This window comes from Chrysemys picta, chromosome 5 (genome assembly GCF_011386835.1).
Source record: "Chrysemys picta bellii isolate R12L10 chromosome 5, ASM1138683v2, whole genome shotgun sequence".
In the NCBI taxonomy this organism is placed as follows: Eukaryota; Metazoa; Chordata; order Testudines; family Emydidae; genus Chrysemys; species Chrysemys picta.
The window spans coordinates 61,031,677-61,050,370 of record NC_088795.1 but is presented as its reverse complement, the minus strand read 5'-3'; the positions used below and the strand labels follow the sequence as shown (position 1 = coordinate 61,050,370).

General features: G+C 42.8%; 1 protein-coding gene across 16 annotated transcripts in view; it reads right to left on the bottom strand.

Moving 5' to 3' along the window:
• The window catches only part of TRIM2 (tripartite motif containing 2), a 110,298-nt gene extending 93,162 nt beyond the window's left edge, over positions 1 to 17,136 (bottom strand). For 3 of the 16 annotated variants that reach the window (XM_065597838.1, XM_065597849.1, XM_065597865.1), the window contains exon 1: positions 16,793 to 17,073. The gene's annotated coding sequence lies outside the window, so the exon portion shown is untranslated. The other 13 variants (XM_005307379.5, XM_065597855.1, XM_065597853.1 and 10 more) reach the window with 9 other exon arrangements.
• Positions 17,137 to 18,694: the final 1,558 nt, after the last annotated feature.

Below are 18,694 nucleotides of genomic sequence, written 5' to 3'. Positions count from 1 at the left end.
CTGAACAAAGTACAGTTTGTAGTTTAACATTTTATTGGCATGCTTTCAATTGTAAAGTGGGTCACAAGTTACTTCTTTACAACTAAAGAACTGTGGGGGGAGGGGTGACGGACTCCAGAAGTGAAGTGATTTGATTATTTTTATTTTGTAGAAGAAAACAAAGGCATATGGCAGAAATTGAAAAGGAGATCACATGCAGATTCAGTGCACTAAAATATGGGATCACAATCAATGGAAAACTGGGCTGAGTCTCAGACCAGACCATGTGTATTAACCTTTGGACCATTTCCTAATTCAAGAGAGAACTACCTATTATGAAACTATTTAACCCCCTTATGATACCTCCCAAAGTACAACAAGTGCCAAGTAAGACTCTGGGGATGCCTGTATCTGCTGAAGCCTCATACGAAAAAAGAAAACGTTCCCCCATTCCCTTTCATTTAACAAATTATTTTTTGCCACAACCTCCTCTTTAGACATCCAAGCATGGATGTATTATAGCTATATACATCTGTTACTCCTGAGGGAATTCTGCACCTAAATATTCCGCACACAATATTTTAAAATTCTGTATATTTTATTGGTTAAAATTACACAACATAATCACACCATTTTTAATTATTTGCTGACAAGTTTTTTGAAATAAATTACCAACATAAATGAAAATGGTATGGTTATTGTTATTGTGCTTCTGTATTATTTTTACAATTAAAATAGGCAGAACTTTGCAGAATTTTAATTTTTTGGTGCAGAATTCCCTCAAGATTCTGTGTAGTGCAATCTGGGTGTGGATAGCTTGGTGTGGGATCTGGGAGTGGGGGAATGGGATTCTGAAGGGAAGTGCAAGTTAGGGCTCAGTGGGTTGGGTTGGGGGAGTGGGGCTTGGTGGGGGAGAAGGGTGTAGCCAGTTGGGGCTTAGTGGGGTGAGGGTCTGGGGGGCCCCTGATGCAGAGGGTGAGGCTCAGCAGGCTAGTGGTTTGGGGGGCTTGGTGGGGGGGGTTCTGGGTGTGGGAGGGCTCTTGATGCAGAAGGAGCTATGGGTGCATGGGTGGAGGGAAGGGTCACTGTACAGGGCGCTGCTCCCCCTGTCCGCCCAAACCCTGTGCATCCGGACTCCCCCCTGCACCCAACCCCCTGCTGAGCCTCAACCCCCTGCACCCAAACACTCCTCCTGACCCCCACAGTGCAGAGCTTCCTCCAGCGAGGGAAAGTTTGTGGGGCTTGATCTGACCCAGCCCCGGCTGCTCAGTGCAGGGAAGGGGAACTCCATTTCTGTCCTCCTCCCCTCTCTCCCAGCTGGGACTAACGTCCCTGGAGGCATTATCAGCAAAACATTATAGTCAGTATACTTCGTAAGGCCCCCCATAGTCTGTTATCAAAGAAGGGGGAAAATGTGCTAGTTACCTAGCATGTGGACACGTAAATAATTAAACATTTTAACTGGAATCACCTGGCTGTAACAAAGGACTATCATTTACTCAAATATGAACAGAGCCATCCTGTTTGCCAGGCAAACCCCTATTTTAAAAGCTGCGTAAGGAATGGAAGAAAAATAGGTTCAACAGCAATAGACATGAAACAACAATATGGAGATTTCCACAAATTAGGGCCCCACCTACACTACAATTGTAGCCAAGTAACAGAATTCAGTCAAAAGATAGTTGTCTCTTGACCCAGTTACAATATGTAACTGGGACCAAACTGTGTCCCTAAGATCAGAATAAAGCTTTGGCCTATACAGGGTCTGACCCCACTTATTGTGACCAGGTGAGGTCTATTTGTACTACAACTTTTCACCATGTTGTATCAGATTATAGTTGCAGCACAGATCAGTTCTAAAAAAAACAGGGTTGAAAATACTCACACAGTAATTTATCAAATAATTGAATATATAAAGAACCTGAAAATTAGAGATCAGGCCATATCAGCAGACTGAGCAACCAAGGTCCATTAGTTCTTATAACAGGCAATGACACAAAGAATTAGTGGATCACTGAAGAATCAGGGAACTGTTCTGTCAGAAATTCCTACCCACGTCTATTAAATCCAATAATAATGACCAAACTAATGCAGACTGATAAGACTTTATGTTCTACTAACACTGTCTTGCTTATATGAAAAACTAAATACTTTTTTTAATTCCTTAAACATTTTTGAAAGTTACTAGCAATAGTTGCAATTTTTTAGGTGCATTTTAAACAAGTTCTCCATTAAAATCATTTGTCAAAGATTGTATGTTTAATGATGCAGTTACTAGTTGTGAAAATACAATATATTCCCATAAGAAAATATTTAATAGCTGTACATCTATATTTAAAAATGAAATACAAAGGACAAGAATGGAAATAAAAAGGGTGGTATTTAATTTTGCTTTCAATCTGAGGGCAGTTGTAATTCAATTTATTAGTTTTTAAACTGAAAATTAAGATGCCTAGATGGCCTTTTTGCAAATTTTATCACTGGGTTACATTTAATGTGTATTTAAATATTGCCTAGCCTGAAAAGTCTTAAGCAAGTTGATTTATTTATTTTTGCCAGATTAAAACAAACCTTTAAAAAATGCAAAAAAAAAAAAATGTGAGCTGTATGTCTATATTAGTAGAGATCATCTGGGCATATACAGGAGGAGAAAGGTTGAAATAAAATCTCAGTTATAATCTGACTCTAAATGCTTTACAATTTTGCTTGTAGCTTGAATCATGTATTTTCAGTAACACCAGTTATAGTCAGTCTCACTTACACTGCTTTTTTAACTAACACACACACACACACACACACACAAGATGTTAGATTCCCCCCGACCCCCCAGATATTCTGGAAGAAACTCATTGTCTCTTCACAACTAATAGGCTCTCTGTGCAGATCCTGTCTCTTACGCTGGCTCTCTAACCAACTCACTTTAAACAATTACATTTTAGCTTCTGAGCCTCCGGTCTGGAGTATGCTCAGTCATTCTTCCTGGCCTGTGTACTCACCATCCCTACATTATGAATATACTGTAACCTACAGACTTCACTTCTGCTTGTGTATGTGGAATATACTCAGTTGTAAAGCAGAACCACGTTTGACCTCTTTCCAGTTGTCCACCTGTTAGGTAAGCAGCATGCCATCAGAATTCCTATTTGTTTGTTTGTGTGTTTCTCTGGGCTCATCTACACTTACTGCACTGCTGTAGCACTTAGTAAAGACATTACTTAGGCAGGTCCTCCATCTCCCTGAAAGGCAATAGCTATGTCGACAGGAGAAGCCCTCCCGCCGACAAAGTGGGAGTTAGGTCGGTATAAGTGTGTCACACCCTTAAGTGATGCAGTTATATCAACATAAGCTGGGTGCATAAACCAAGCCTCAATTGCTTACGAACACTCGTCTCTGCAATGTAATATGTTTTTTTTTTTTTAAAAAGAGGCTTCTTACTCTGGTCACTGAATTAATTACTCTTCTTTTAATTGCTGTTTGACTCCAGCTGTATATGAAAGGTACCGAGAGCTCAGGCCAAGAGACAGTCTAATGGTGTTTGACTAAGTAAGAACTGCTGCTCTGGAAATTACCAGGGTAATGAGAGCTGCCTGAATTAATTTAGTAGTTTTTATACTATATTTCTTGGTCACAGATAGGAGAGGTAAAAGATACCAGACAGCACAAGTCAACCAGGATGGAGGCTTGATTTGCACTCAGCCCTTTGGCACTTTTATATAGGATGGTTCCTAAAGGATAGCATTTTTGAATCTGCTGGTGTTACACAGGAGGTAAAAGCTTAGATTTTACCTCCTTAAATTATGCACAAAGCATAATTTAAAACCACACAAATGAGTGAATCTCAACAATTCAGAATAACAAGAGACAGACAACTAAATGCCTTAGAAAGCAAATTTATCAGGAAAATACTAGGTATTACATTAAATGAATTTATAACAAGTGCCAAGATTTGTCAGAGAGCAACTTCTTATCTCTAAAGTTATTCTGAAAAGAATGGAAATATCTGGGACATGTGTTAAGAAGAAAGGCAGAGTATCTGCCACAGCCGCTGTCCCATTGAGCAGCTGGAGAAACATGTAAATGGGGCCAACCGAAAGAATCCCTCTGTCAAACAGTACTTAGAGAGGTAAAACTTAATGAGACTTAGCAACATAGGGGACATGCAAAGAGGAGCCCAGGATAGGCAGGAACAGTGGAGCTTTGTTTGTGTCCCTAAACAACATTTGAAGGCATGGGAGGGATTCAGTTTCAACACTAATTAACATGGGATCCAGTTGAAACTTTTCTGCGAGAACATTTTTCCATTTGTCAAAAATCAAAATATTCCACATCGATATCAGTGAAATTTATTTAAAAAACAACATAAAAATAAAGTAAAAATACATTTTAAAAAAGAGTATGAAAATTAAAATATGCAATTTGAAAAAATATTAAGTAAATTTTGATTCAATTTTATTGAAACAAAACATTTTAATTGATCCAAAGTGAATTATTTTTGAAAATTACATGTTGTGAGAAATTTCAAAATTCAACATTTCATTCTAATTCAGAGTGAATTTTGTTGAAATTGTGGAATTTCCCACAAAATGGAAATTCCAGTTCCCAAGAAATCTCTCATTAATATTCAGATTTCTTCTGAAAAATCTTTAAGAGCTAGGCTTAGGAAGCTCTTTTCAGAACACAGTTTTATTGAACCCACTAACTTGAAGATATCATAGAAATGTAGGGCTGGAAGGAACCTTGAGAAGTCATCAAACAGGAGGGGAGCAGGGGGACTAGTTGGGGAAGGAGACTGGGACTGGGAACGTGCGTGGTGGCAAGGTGTGATGGAACATACCCCATCCCACTAAAAGCAAGTCTAACAAGCATCTCTACATTCAGGCCATGCCAATTAGGCATACCTTCAGAGCATGGTCTACCTGGAGAAGGAGAGCTTAAAAAGGTGAAGTTGGTCACAGAGCAGTGGGAGTGGTTTTCCCAAGAAGAGAGGCTGCTAGAGAGTCCAGCCACCAGGGAAGCCCAGCCTGAGACTCCCTCCCCCACCTGTTTAGGGCAGACAGACACTGCAGCCCTGAGAGGGGCTCTGAGCATCTGCCCTCCAGCAGTGCCCTGTAGCCGGACCTGAGGAGCAGCACCAGGGACTGGATGTAATAAGACCCAGAAAAAAAACTAGGAGTGGGCTTTTAACTCCCATGGGGAACAGTGAGCTTGCCCAGGAGTGGGGGTTCCTGAAGGGGACTCAGGAACAAGAGACTGGAAGAGACTACAGCCAAGCTCAGGCTGAGTGTCAGTTGACTACAATTGGTGGAGAATGCGGGTGATTAAGCCCTACACCTGTTACAAGGCCCTGAGACAGAAACAGGCTTCACACCAGTCCATTGAGAGGAAGCTTCCGCCAAGATGGACCCTGACTACTGGTGTAAGTGGGTGGCAGAGTGGCAGCATCAGCAGGCCAACCAGCATCAGCAATTCCAGCAGCAGATGTTGCAGCAGTGGATGGCCCAGCAGCAGATCTAAGTCCTGCAGCAGCAACAGCAGTTGCTGAAGGAGGTTGTGTCCCAGCAGCAATAACTCCAGAGAGACTTCCTGCAACAGTTAAGACCACCGCCCCCTGCCCAGGGAGACCCTGCAGGGCCCAATACCAGGAAGAGCTCTACCACCTGTGCCAGTGAAGTTAACTAAGATGGGCCCAGCTGATGCTCTGGAAGCATTCCTCACTGTCTTTGAGAGGGTGGCACTGGCCTCTCAATAACCTCCAGAGCATTGGGCCTTAGTTTTAGCTCCATATCTGATGGGATAGGCACAGCTGACCTACTATAATCTTGAGCCTGCTTTGGATCAAGACTACATTTGGGTGAAGGCCACTATTTTAGATTTCCTGGCTTTAAGCAAGGAGACGTTGATAGTGTTTTAAAGCAAAGCTACCCCAAGGGCCATGCCCCCAGGTGCTGGCACAATGATTAAAAGAGCATTGCTGGTGGTGGCTTCATGCAGGGGAGCACTCCAGGGCCCAAGTTACAGAGTTGGTCTTAACAAACTGGTTTGTATCCATGCTTCCAGGAGGGGGTGCTCAACCATAATTCTGAGTCATTGTTGGATGTGGTGCAGCTGATGGAGAATTTTCTCATAGCCGATTGGTCACTATTGATGGACCATCCACAGCCTCTGCCTATTCATCAGCTAGGGGCACTGACAGGACTGGATACCCGCCAGCAGACACTGAACCCCAGGCGTGATGAAAAACATGTACAAACCCCATCCCAGCAACCCAAGCTACCCATACAGAGAGGAGAAAACCTCAGCAAGTCTCAGGGCCAAGCTTGGATGAGGTATCACCCAGATAACCACCTGACACAAACAACTAGAGCGGAGCCCTTGAGCTCAGACTTGGGTCCCATTCATAATTTAAACCAACTCCCTGATGGGAAGGAACCCACAGGAATGAACTCAGTAACCTGATATTCTGTGGGCAACAGGGGCACATGAGGAAAGAGTGCCCATGGATGCAATGTGAATATGCAGAGATTGGACAGCAGAAGAGAGGGCCCCTGGGACTCCTTCCATGTTGACTGTTCCAGTATGGGTACAAGGGAAGGATTTACTGGGGCTTGTAGATTTGGGGTGTAGCCAAACTGTGATGCAAGCCACCCTTGGGGGTGAGACAATCCTCATGGCTCCTTGTCCACAGTCTCTTTGCCCATACAGTTCCAGTTCCTCTCTTCCAGCTCCAGTTCTGAACTGTGTCTTCCCCCTCCCCAGGACCAATCCGGGGAGAGGGGCATTTGGCCTGGGCCTCAAGCTCAAATGGGGCCTCAAATTTAGACACTTGTTAATTTTTTGGAATTTGATAAGTTTCACAACTTGTTTTTATGCACATCCCTATCAGACCAAAATGTGACACTCTTTCAGCTTAGAGCTGCAAATAAGAGAAATATTCAAATTATGTCTCACTTTTTTTGGGTGCCTTATTTTATTTTAATGTGTTGTCATTTTTTATTTTTATTATGGCTAAGGGCCTGGGCCTCTCTGAACTTCAGAGAAGGCCTGTCCCTCCTACAACTCCACTACCTGGCTTCCAGGTACCTCCCACAATCCCCAGTCCCAATGGCTGCCAGCCCCAATCTCCTTCCCTCGGCTCTTTGTCCAATTTCGGTGTCCCCCCACCCTTTGTCCCAGTCTCTTTGCCCAGCCAGTCACTAGTCTCCTCCTGCATCCAGGTTTCTCATCAGATCTACATTTTTTCCCTTGTGTAGCTGGCTGACCCTCAGCCTGGGATCGGCTGTAGTCTCTTCCAGTCTCTTGCCCCTGTATCCCCTACAAGAATCTCCACTCATGGGCAAACTCATTGTTCCCTGGGGGACTTAAGCCCGCTCCTGTGGTCCTTTCTGGGTGTAATTACCTTCAGTCCCTGGTGCTGCTCCTCAGATCCAGCTACAGGGCACTGACAGAGAGCAGACATCCAGAGCCCCTCTCAGGGCTGCAGTGTCAATCTGCCCTAAACAAGGGAAGATGGGGAAGGAAAGGGTAGCCACTGTCCTGGGCTAGGCTTCCCTGGCTACTAGGTCCCTAGCAGCCTCTCCTCATGGGCAAACTTGCCCTTCCCCTCTCCATCCCCATGACCAGCTTTTTGTGTGTAATATTCATTATCGACACCTATTCAGATATCACTTTTTATATGGCACCCCAGTAACAGAATTCACCAGTATCTGAAGGGAGCTTGCCTCAAAATGTTCTCTGAACCCATCTGATTGGGTGGTCTTGTTCTAGATGTAAGGGGACTGTTGCCCCCTTACTAACATTCAGTGGGGGTGTTTTGGTTGGCTAGCTCCCAGCACTAAAAGGGGAAGAGTCGATGGCAAATCAGGAGCCTGAGACTGACAGTTCCCAGGAATAATGGGGAGAGGCCAATGCTCCAGATCAGCCTGATTGACAGGGCGGGCAGACTAATCAGAGAGTCAGGAGGCCAGGCAGGTCCCGTCCTCTGTGTCAACTGGATTTGCCTGGGTCAGACAGAGTGGGGCCGAGCTAAGGAGAGAGAAGGGGCCCGAGCTAAGTTGCTGGAAGCAGAGCTGCAGCCCCAAAGCCAGAGCACAGCCCAGAGAGAGCAGACCTGCAGCAACCGGAGCCAGAGGGGCCAGACAAGCAGCTAGGAAGCAGGTCAGAGCTGGGAGCAGAGTCACAGAAGCAGCCTGCAGAGCAGACCTGTCCTGGGGGCAGAGCTGTAGCAACCAGAGCCAGAGAGGCCAGAGAAGCAGCCCAGGGAGCTGAAGGCAGACAGCAGCAGCAGCCGTGCTGAGGCAGAGTGGAGCTGGAGCTGGGGCTGGAGCCGTCCGGAGCTGGGTGTGGTGAGCAGCTGGGGAGAGTGAGGGGGACCCTGGGCAGTGGGCCCAGCGCAGGGAGACGCCTCAGCCAAGAGGCCTTGCAGGCCAGACTTGGAGGGGATTGTAACCCCGACCGGGCAGGGGCGACGCTGGGAAAAAGGGTCCTGCCACCTAGAGCCTGAGAGCGTGTGGCTACCGCCAGAGCAAGTGTCCAACCCGCAGCATCCCTGCAGCACAGCCAGGGCCTGAGAAGGAGGCCTGGGACCTACAAGGAACAGACTGTGAACTGCCCTGACGTTCCAGAGACACTGTTTGTGCTGTTCCCTGCCACAGAGCAGGGTGATGTGTTCTCCTTTAACCTTTCCCATTTTTCCTTATTCTTTTTTAAAATTAATTGTTAATTAAACAACTTGTATTTGCTTTAAATTGTATGAAATGATCAGTTGGTCAGGGAGGTGCCCAGTGCAGAGAGAGTACCCCGGAGTGGGGACACCCTAGCCCCTGTCCTGGGTGACCACAGCAGGGTTGGGGGTCGAGCCCCCCAGGAATCCTGGGCTCAGCCTTGTCAGGGTTTACGAGGACTCTGCCAGACAGGAGAGTGGAAGGGGAGTCCTCAAGGGCAGGGAGGCCTCTGGGTAAAGGAAGTGGGAGCCAGGACTCAGATCCTTTTGCTAGCCCACTTCACTGGGGTAGTGCAGAAGCCCGGAAAGTTCCCCACAATAGCGGGACCATTCCCCCGCTTACATAGAGTGAGTATTTGTGCCTATTTAATCTCATCTGCTCCTTCCAATACTGTGGAGAAGAAAATAGCTCTCATGGAAAAGAGCAACTCTAAAAAGGATGATGGTATCGTAGCATAATAAGAATTAGCACAAAGCCAAAATGAAGATACATTTTTATTATAGAAAGCTTGTGATTTCAGAAGACGTTAGAGAGCTATAAACATGAAGAAAGGGAGAATTCTAAATCATATGCTACCTGGTCATACATCAATATGCCATCTTTAATCTCCAGTTTGCTGGGAAACATTGCACCTTTCTCCCAGACTTGACCACAAAGCTCCAGGCATCTGTCACCTCCAAGCTGGATTACTGAAATTCATGGTTATCTGAAGCTGAATGGGAAGATGATTCACATGGTGCAGATGGTACAGATTATGGCTGCCCACCTACTGCATGGTTTATTCTGCCACAAGTTCATCAGGTCTGTGCTCAAGTCCCTCCACTGGATCGCACTTAGCTTCTGATGCCAGCTTAAGGCTTTTCAAAGCAATTGAGGGATCAAGCTCCAGATACTATGACAAGCAAATTTTCATCTATGAAACACCATGACAGCTGTTTTCCTCTGGGACAATACAGATTACAAAGCCCAGGATGAAGTCTTTGAGAGCAGAGATCGAAGCATTTTCTGTTGAGGGGACCCAGCTATGGCAGAGGATATTACATGAGAACAGAGTCTGACCATCTTTAGGAAACAGTGTAAAACCTTACACTTTGAAAGAATCACAGGGGTAGCCGTGTTAGTCTGGATCTGTAAAAAGCAACAGAGAGTCCTGTGGCACCTTTAAGACTAACAGATGTATTGGAGCATAAGCTTTCGTGGGTGAATGCCCACTTCGTCGGATGCATGTAATGAAAATTTCCAGGGGCAGGTATAAATATGCTGGCAAGAATCAGTCTGGAGATAACGAGGTTATTTCAATCAGGGAGGGTGAGGTCCTCTGCTAGCAGTTGAAGTGTGAACACCAAGGGAGGAGAAACGATTTCTGTAGTTGGCTAGCCATTCACAGTCTTTGTTTAATCCTGATCTGATGGTGTCAAATTTGCAAATGAACTGAAGTTCAGCAGTTTCTCTTTGGAGTCTGGTCCTGATGTTTTTTTGCTGTAAGATGGCTACCTTTACATCTGCTATTGTGTGGCCAGGGAGGTTGAAGTGTTCTACTACAGGTTTTTGTATATTGCCATTCCCGATATCTGACTTGTGTCCATTTATCCTTTTACGTAGGATAATGCTCCAATACATCTGATAGTCTTAAAGGTGCCACAGGACTCTCTGTTACTTTGAAAGGAGTTAGGGGTGAGGGTAGTTTCTGTCAGGAAATGGTAGTTTTAAGCACCAAATAGGGCTGTATAGAAGGCCCACAACAAGGAGTATCAGCCTACTTCTGTTGCCTCTTGGGCTGGCTCAACTCAATTTTGGGGCTGTGTTAACATATGTTAGACCCCCTTGGAAACAGGAGATGGTGGGCAGCTTATGCCATTGAATCCCCTCGAGTGCACTCACCAGTGGAGCCTGGGTTCAGTGGAAACCACTGGAACCTAGGGAGTGAATCAGGCCCACTGAATGGAAAAAGACTGTACTGTCACTGTATTTTCCTGTCTTAGCTCGTAGTTTGTCCATCATGCATAAAACAGCCAGCAACTGTTAGCAGCAACAATTGAGTTATTCAGTATGTATTTTGGAAAATGATGGATGGAGTTTCTTGTACCACCCAGACCCCATTTCTTTATCAATTCCTCTTTGGTTAAAGCTGTGTTACTGCAGCATCTGTTCTGTGTATGTAGATAAAACTAGAATGGAATTATTCTTATATTTAGCCATTGATTGTTGTCTGTATTTTGGAAGTGTCTGTCTGTCTATACACAGGGCAATCTATTGACCCAAAGAACTATATCTCTAGTGTAACAGAGAGTCCTGTATCTATTCTTAATTGTTACACCTTATCATGGTAATAATTTAAAGCAGGGGTGGGGAACCTTTTTTCTATCAGGGGCCACTGACCCATAGAAAAAAAAATCAGTCATGGGCCACACACAGCCCTGTAGGGGGGTGGGGAGGGGAAAACACAGAAACTTGGGGCTTCCTCCCACAGCAGGACAAGTCGGTGCTCATGGCTCCATTCCCATGGGAGGGTGGGGAGGCTCGGGGCTTCCCCTAGGGTCTTGGATGGGGCCAGAAATGAGGGGTTCAGGATGTGGGAGGGGGCTCCCGGCTGGAGCAAGGGGTTGAGGTCTGAGAGGGAGTTAGGGTGCAGGAGGGGGTTCTGACCTGGGGCAGAGGGTGCAGGCTCTGGCCGGGCAGTGCTTACCTCAGTCGGTGGCGCAGCAGGACTAAGGCAGTCTCCCTGCCTACCCTAGCTCCACGCTGCTCCCAGAAGCAGCTGCCATGTCCAGCCCTTAAGTGGAAGGGCTCTTGTGCACCTCTAACTTGTGCCAGGGCTATGTGACTGAGCATCAGGAAGAGACAACTGATTCTCCTCAGTCCTCACTCTCCAGGGCCGGCTCCAGCATTTCTGCGGCCCCAAACAAACAAAAAAAAAGCCACGATCGGTGGCGGCAGTTCAGCAGCAGGTCCTTCACTCCTAGAGGGAGTGAGGGACCTGCCGCTCCCGAATTGCTGCAGGTGCCGCCCCCTCTCCCTTGGCCACCCCAAGCACCTGCTTGTTAAGCTGGTGCCTGGAGCCGGCCCTGTCACTCTCCACTACGCCTGAGCTCAGGTGGGAGAGAGAATCTGCCCCTCAGTGTCTATTTATCCTCCCCTCTTCCAACTTAAAGCATAGCAAAAATATTCAGAATGTTTTTTAAAAGGGCAGAACTATTTTTAAATGAACATGAGCCAGAAAAGAATGCCATAACCACTCAGTGCCATCCAGTGATAAATTCTGGCCTTCCCTGATGTAAAAACAACAGTAATTTGTGTACTATTTCTTCTGTGTTTACATTTTCTGAGACAGGCTATTTGGAATAATGAATTAGCAGCAATTATTTATTTTCAGTGTGTGAAGTGTCAAGGTCAGAGCCTAACCAACCCATCACTAGCATCCCCCTAATTACAATGAAAATAATTGCTTCTTTTCTCATCAATAACTATTGATTTCTAAGAGCGCAGGATTTTACCTGGGTCCATGCAGTGGTGGTCATACTGAGCACTACACCAAGCAAGCCTGAGTCTGTTACTTGAAAAACCGCCCTTTAATGATTAAACAATAAATTAAAATACACTGAAAAAAATTCTTACACATTTTGAAAACTACATCAACCAATCTCCATTTTGGTGGGAAAAGAGATGGCATCGGTCATCCCACTGTTCGGACTATAATAGGGCAAAATGTCTGCCTTGACAATTTTCAGTATGTTTATATACAAGGACCAAATTTGCCCTATGGTTTAATAAACACATATTAGCATGTCTGGTGTTCCTGAGGCTATAAGTTTGGCATTAGTTGATTTAATTCTTTAACCAATTTTCAGCCTCATTGCTCTACCTTTTACTTAGTAATTTTCTAATGCCTAAGAATTTACTAATGACTGATTTAAAATTTGTCTGTGGGCTAAATATATTGTAACAAATCTATGGCCACCTAGGGTTTCACATTTGTCACTAGACTGCACACCACTGGCATTTAGATTTTCAAGTCAATAGAACTCAAATCCTCCTACTCCTAAAACAGGCCCCCAGAACTAATGAGGAATCACTGTCTGCAGAATAGCACTTATGACACATTCTAGCAGTTCAGATTCAATCCAGTGAAGGGTCTACATACTAGTCAGTTAATTAGAATACTTTTTATAGAAAAAGCTCACTAAATCTTTCAGTATATAGACTCTCACTTCAGTCTTTAAAAAACTCTTAAATTAATGGGCAACATTGTGGCCCCACTGAAGTCAATGGCAAAAAAACCCCACAACAATCAGGGTAGCTAAACCCTGGAATAACTTACCTAGGGTTCTGGTGAATTCTCCATCACTTAAAGTCTTCCAATCATGACTGAATATCTTTCTATATGCTATAGCTCCAACAAAAGTTATGGGATTGACATAGAAATTACTTAGTGAGGCTTTTTGACCTGCATTATTAGAGTTGATCAGAAAATGTTTATTAAAACAGGCTTTTGTTGGAAAAAGCTGTTTTGATTAAACCATTTTTTGGACAAATTTCGACAAAGTTTCTCATGAAAGAAAAACATTTAGAATTTTTTTTTTCAGTTTGGGGGAAAGTTTTTTTAAAAATGTCTATGTTTGGTTTCAAATTTTATTTTTTTATCATATACATATGATTTTTATTACTTTTGCATTGTTTCATGACATCAGCATGATTAGTCTTGACATACCATAATATGACATAATAGTTGAAATAATACAAGTGTCAAACTGTTTCATTACAACACAAACAGGAGATACTAATCTAGAAAAGAGTACTAAGTAGCAGCTGCATTTAATGATTTTCAGAACAAAATAAATTAAAAATAATACAGTGTTTCAACTATTATATCATGTTATGACATCAGTAGTACTGCATGTATATTATGCAGGACAACTATTGATGTGTCATGAAATAATGTAAAGATGATAAAACTGATATGAAAAACCCCAAATGAAACTTCTAAATTTCAACCAGCTCTATGTGTTATGCAAGAAGCCAGACTAGATAATCAAAATGGTCCCTTCTGGACTTAAAAACAACCACTATGCAGTCAGCTTGGGGCACAAAGTTTTAGGGCCATACGGCACTAAGAAAATAGGAAGGGTAATATTCTTTGTGGGGAGGAGTAATTGGGAGGGAGGCAGGGCCCCGGTCTGGGGGGAAAAAAACAAGGAAACTATGGAGAAGAGGATCTTCTTCATCTTCAGTACCTCAGAGCATAATGAAGATGGTTATGGATTTACCATCATTAATATTTTGTCATTTATTACACCTCAGCCTTTACCTCCATTTAGAATGGAAAATACCGAAAATTCCAGGATAAATGTAACTACTGCAATAGTAAATGTCAAGAGTGGACTGTATTCCCTCCAGTGCTTAAAAAAAAAAAAGTCTAATATCACTAATGTGCATAATAGAAACAGCACCAGGAACTGCAGGGGTTGTTTAACATTCAGTGAGCATATGCCTAAAAAGTCAGTGCACACATTTGCAAATTTCACTGCATATCTCTGCATCACTGAACTTTGTTTAGGCATGATCAGTTCAGAGCAGAGATGAAACTTTTTGGATGAAATCTGGTACAATGTGAAGCACAACTGAAAGAGAAAAGAGTTTTTGCTTACTCTGCTTGCCCCTCCCCGCCCATTGTGTGTGTGTGTGTGTGTGTGTGTGTGTATGTGTGTGTGAGAGAGAGAGAGAGAGAGAGAGAATAACCTTGGATTCTGAAATGAAGCACAGCAGACAGAAAGATCCTGCACAGATTTTTAAAAATCTCAGACTTTTAAGCCCTGTTCCAAATTCTCCTGGAAGAACTTGTGAATAGATTCAGTGAAGTCATAGATAATTTCTCTGCATTCAAGGGACCTATTTTTGGCTTTCAGCATTTATTGAATAAGCTGCCATTAGATGAATGCCATCCCCAGCTGGCAACCTTTCCCTAGCCCCACTACCCTTGATGCCTGCTATTTTAATCTTATTACATTTTTCTGATAGACATAGTCCTTAGAGGTCACCACTTGTTTCAGCAGTTGGCTTGCTGCCAATCTGCCTGGGGAAACCTAACTCGACCAATTGTGATCAAAGATGACCATTTTCATAAATAACTAATGGTGAAGGCACGTGTATCGCCATATACTGTATAAGTAGGGCGGGAGGAATAAGTAGCTGCAGTGGAGAGAGACATCTACATGTTCACTGGTGCCTGAATTTCAGCAAAAGCAGCCAAATGCATCCCTGGTGTAACTACATTGACATCACTGGAATTACACAAGGGATGCATTTGGCCCTTTATTTGCCATACAGTGACACATGAAACAAACACAATCTTCATAATCACTTCATGCTGGTCACCTGTTTAAAAGAACTGCAGTAATTAAATTTTTGCATGGATCATAAAGGGTTCACAGTACTGTGACAGCGCCTCATAAATAACAAATCCTGTAAAGAAATAAACATGACATGACAACTCAAAGAAACTGGATATGGCAGGCATTTCTGATGCAGTTATCTGAAATTTGTACGCAGTACTGGTTGCAGATTGTTTTCAATATGCAGATTTCATTCATAGAATATTAAGATTTCACCAGCTATGAACTGAAATTCACTGCAGTGGAGTAACCACAGTATAAAATGCTTGCATTATACAGGAGATTGTAAATCAAGATGCTATTATCTTTGATGCTATGATCAGGTTATAAAAAGCACAAAACATACCAACCAACGCCTGTGTTCTTATTTACAATTCCTGTCTGCAGCACTGAGAAACCTGCAACTCCTCTGCTTCCCAACCACCATGTTATTCTGTATTCATGCCTTATAGCAAACAAAGCTCATCTCTCACTACATAGGGTGAGAGATTTGGTGAAAAACATGCATTGCTCACCCTGCTATTTTCATTGTTCTTATCAGTTCAGAAGCAAGCTAAATAGTGCCCCGATGATGGAGATTTGGTTTTTCTTCTATAATAAGTTACTGTAGAATTTCTTAATTAGAAGTCCAATTCTATGTTTGTTTGTATGTTTAAAAAAAAAAAAGAATTCCAGGTGAAAAATGCCAGGAGAAATTCCTTTCTTTTGTGCTTGCAAATAGTCTCTTTATGCAGAGGTATCTTTCTCCCTGTACCTCAAATACTATCTAATAGCATTTCTATCAGGCTTCTGGCTCTTCCCGTCACAAACAAAGCAGTACAGACATCCTAAAAATCAACTAACACAATTGTAACGTATTTGTTCTGTAAATCTACCAAGGATCCCCTTCTCTCTCTAGCATTTTCACTGAAAACCATTACAATACTGCAGAGAAACATTCTCACTGGGGATGTTTTTGGCTTTCATCTCACTGCTTTTTCAACCAGAACACTGGAGTTAGAAACCTTAATTAGCAATCTGAAAGCAGCACACAGGCCAGGAATACTTACATTTACAATTGTGTTTGCGATATTTGTGCACTGATCCAGCACAAAGAAGAGAAAGAGCTTTTTTATAGCCTGCCTTTCAAGCCTGGTAGGAGTGAAAAGAAGGCTGCTATCTGAAAGCTACTCATTTTCTATATGCTCTGCTCTACTTGCTTTCTACGTGCATGCAACTCAGCTGCCAGATTAATAACCATGTCAGCCTCTTTCCCTCATAAAGAGGCAGAGAGATGATAGGATGAAGATGAAGCAGCCAGCATGTTAATCTGTAGTTATGGCTACACTAACCCTTGAACAAATGTCACGGTGTTATTGTCCTTGAAGAAATAAAATAAATCAGCACTATTTCTTCAGAAGAAAAGGATTTTGGAAATAGTATTCAATGCTTTTTCACGATGACATTAAAAATAAAAACACTCCTTAAGCAGTAAAATCTGAAAACAAAGTTAATTTGTCTTTTACTATTATCTGACCTTTCATCAGACATTTTTCTAACAAGGCATGTCTACCCCCAAACAAGAACAAAACCCTTCTTCTTCAGAATTATTAAATAATTACTCCTCCCCTCCCCGTCTTCATTTTAAAAGGAAATGTTTCCATATCCAGCTTTGTTGAATTTTTCAGAAAAAAAGAAAAGAAAAGAAAGAAAGCTCTCATTTACCATTTAAATGTTCCCATGCAGTGATTCTTAGAGCCCTGGACCTTAACGTCTGACGTAATCAGTTTCAGTTCTCTGCAGGCATGGAATATTTCCAAATCACAGGCCACAAACCCAGCTCCACGGAGGTGAGGGATTGGCAAATCAGAGTTTACATGATTGGAGAATAGGGAAGCTGGTCTTGCAATGAAAAACTACAAACTAAAAACATAAAAAAATATATGACTGACTTTGTTACAGCGTACAGATGCTGCAGAGATCATATGACATCGCTCTGTGTGTGTGTGTGTCTTTTTGTCTCTCTCATTTATATTCTCATCTCTTCCCTTCAAGGCACCTTTCTCAGCAGGGAGTGGTTTCTGTGGAAACTACAGACAGCCAGTTTTCCCCTCAGAGAAACTGTTACCATGGCAACCTTACATAATGTATATGGCCTAGATTATCATTCTTTTTTAAAATGAAAGTTATATTGAAATTATTAATCTTAAAATTGGAGCTAAGCGTGTTGGGGGGGTGAGAAATAGAGTAATAGCATCACAAAAAAACACATTATTGTCACCAATAAAATTATAGTTTAACGAACACTATCATAGCATCACCCGCAGAGATAGAATTGTTTCTAAATAGAACTAAATGAGGCATGTTGTTTAGCCTTTTGTACTGAAAAGCGGACATTTATTTTTCTGTTTACCTTAGCGTTCATTACAGCACCCAGGACTGAATTATCAAAATGCTGAGATTTGTTTAATTTGTGAATAATAATATTACCAGCAATGAACAGCATATTTAATAACCCAGACCCAGCTACAAAACACATATGCGATATTCAAAATTGAAAGATCACATTACAGAGCCTCACTATCTACTCAGAAATAATTTAAAAGAAAACCTTAAAATGTGCTGAACTGCCTAAAAGAAATTGTGTTAGTCAGCGTGGCATGGCTCCCAGTGGAACATGAACAATGAAGACACATTACGGTTTACTCCGCTTTCATCTTCTCAACAAATTCAAAGGAGTTTACCCTGTCTGAGTCCATGGTAGAGAGGGGGGATTTGATCAGATTATAAAACAAAGTATTAGGAAGATGGGATGGTTCGGGGTTTGATAATGGGATTATGGATTCTTTCATTTCTACAGCAGCAGTTCAAAATCCAGCCCCAATTGGTACTGACAAAGTGGTAATCTACCAGTTGGTGTTCAGTGACCTATCTGAAATGACTTTGTGTGCTCAGTCTAATTTCTAGTGGACAGGTGTCCACATCACACACCCCCTACCACAACCTATATTTTAGTACCTTTGTTTTCAATCTGAGCAGAGAATGGTTACGAAGGTTGGACTACACATTCACCTCTATGGGTGATCATTCGTGGACAGGTTTGAAAAATATTGCTTTAAAATATATTACCTCACCCGCCTTCTCTCTCTAAAATCCTTGGACCAACATGGCTAAAACAACACTGCATACAACATGGGATTAGAATATAAGAACGGCCATACTGGGTCAGACCAAAGGTCCATCTAGTCCAGTATCCTGTCTTCCGACAGTGGCCAATGCCAGGTGCTTCAGAGGGAATGAACAGAACAGATAATGATCAAGTGATCCATCCCCTGTCGCCCATTCCCAGCTTCTGGCAAACAGAAGCCAGGGACACCATCCCTGCCCATCCTGGCTAATAGCCATTGATGGACCTATACTCCATGAATTTATCCAGTTCTTTTTTGAATCCTGTTATAGTTTTGGCCTTTACAACATCCTCTGGCAAAGAGCTCCACAGGTTGACTGTGTGAAGAAATACTTTTTTGTTTGTTTTAAATCTGCTGCCTATTAATTTCATTTGGTGACCTCTAGGATCTTGTGCCGTGAGAAGGAGTAAAATAACACTTCCTTATTTACTTTCTCCAC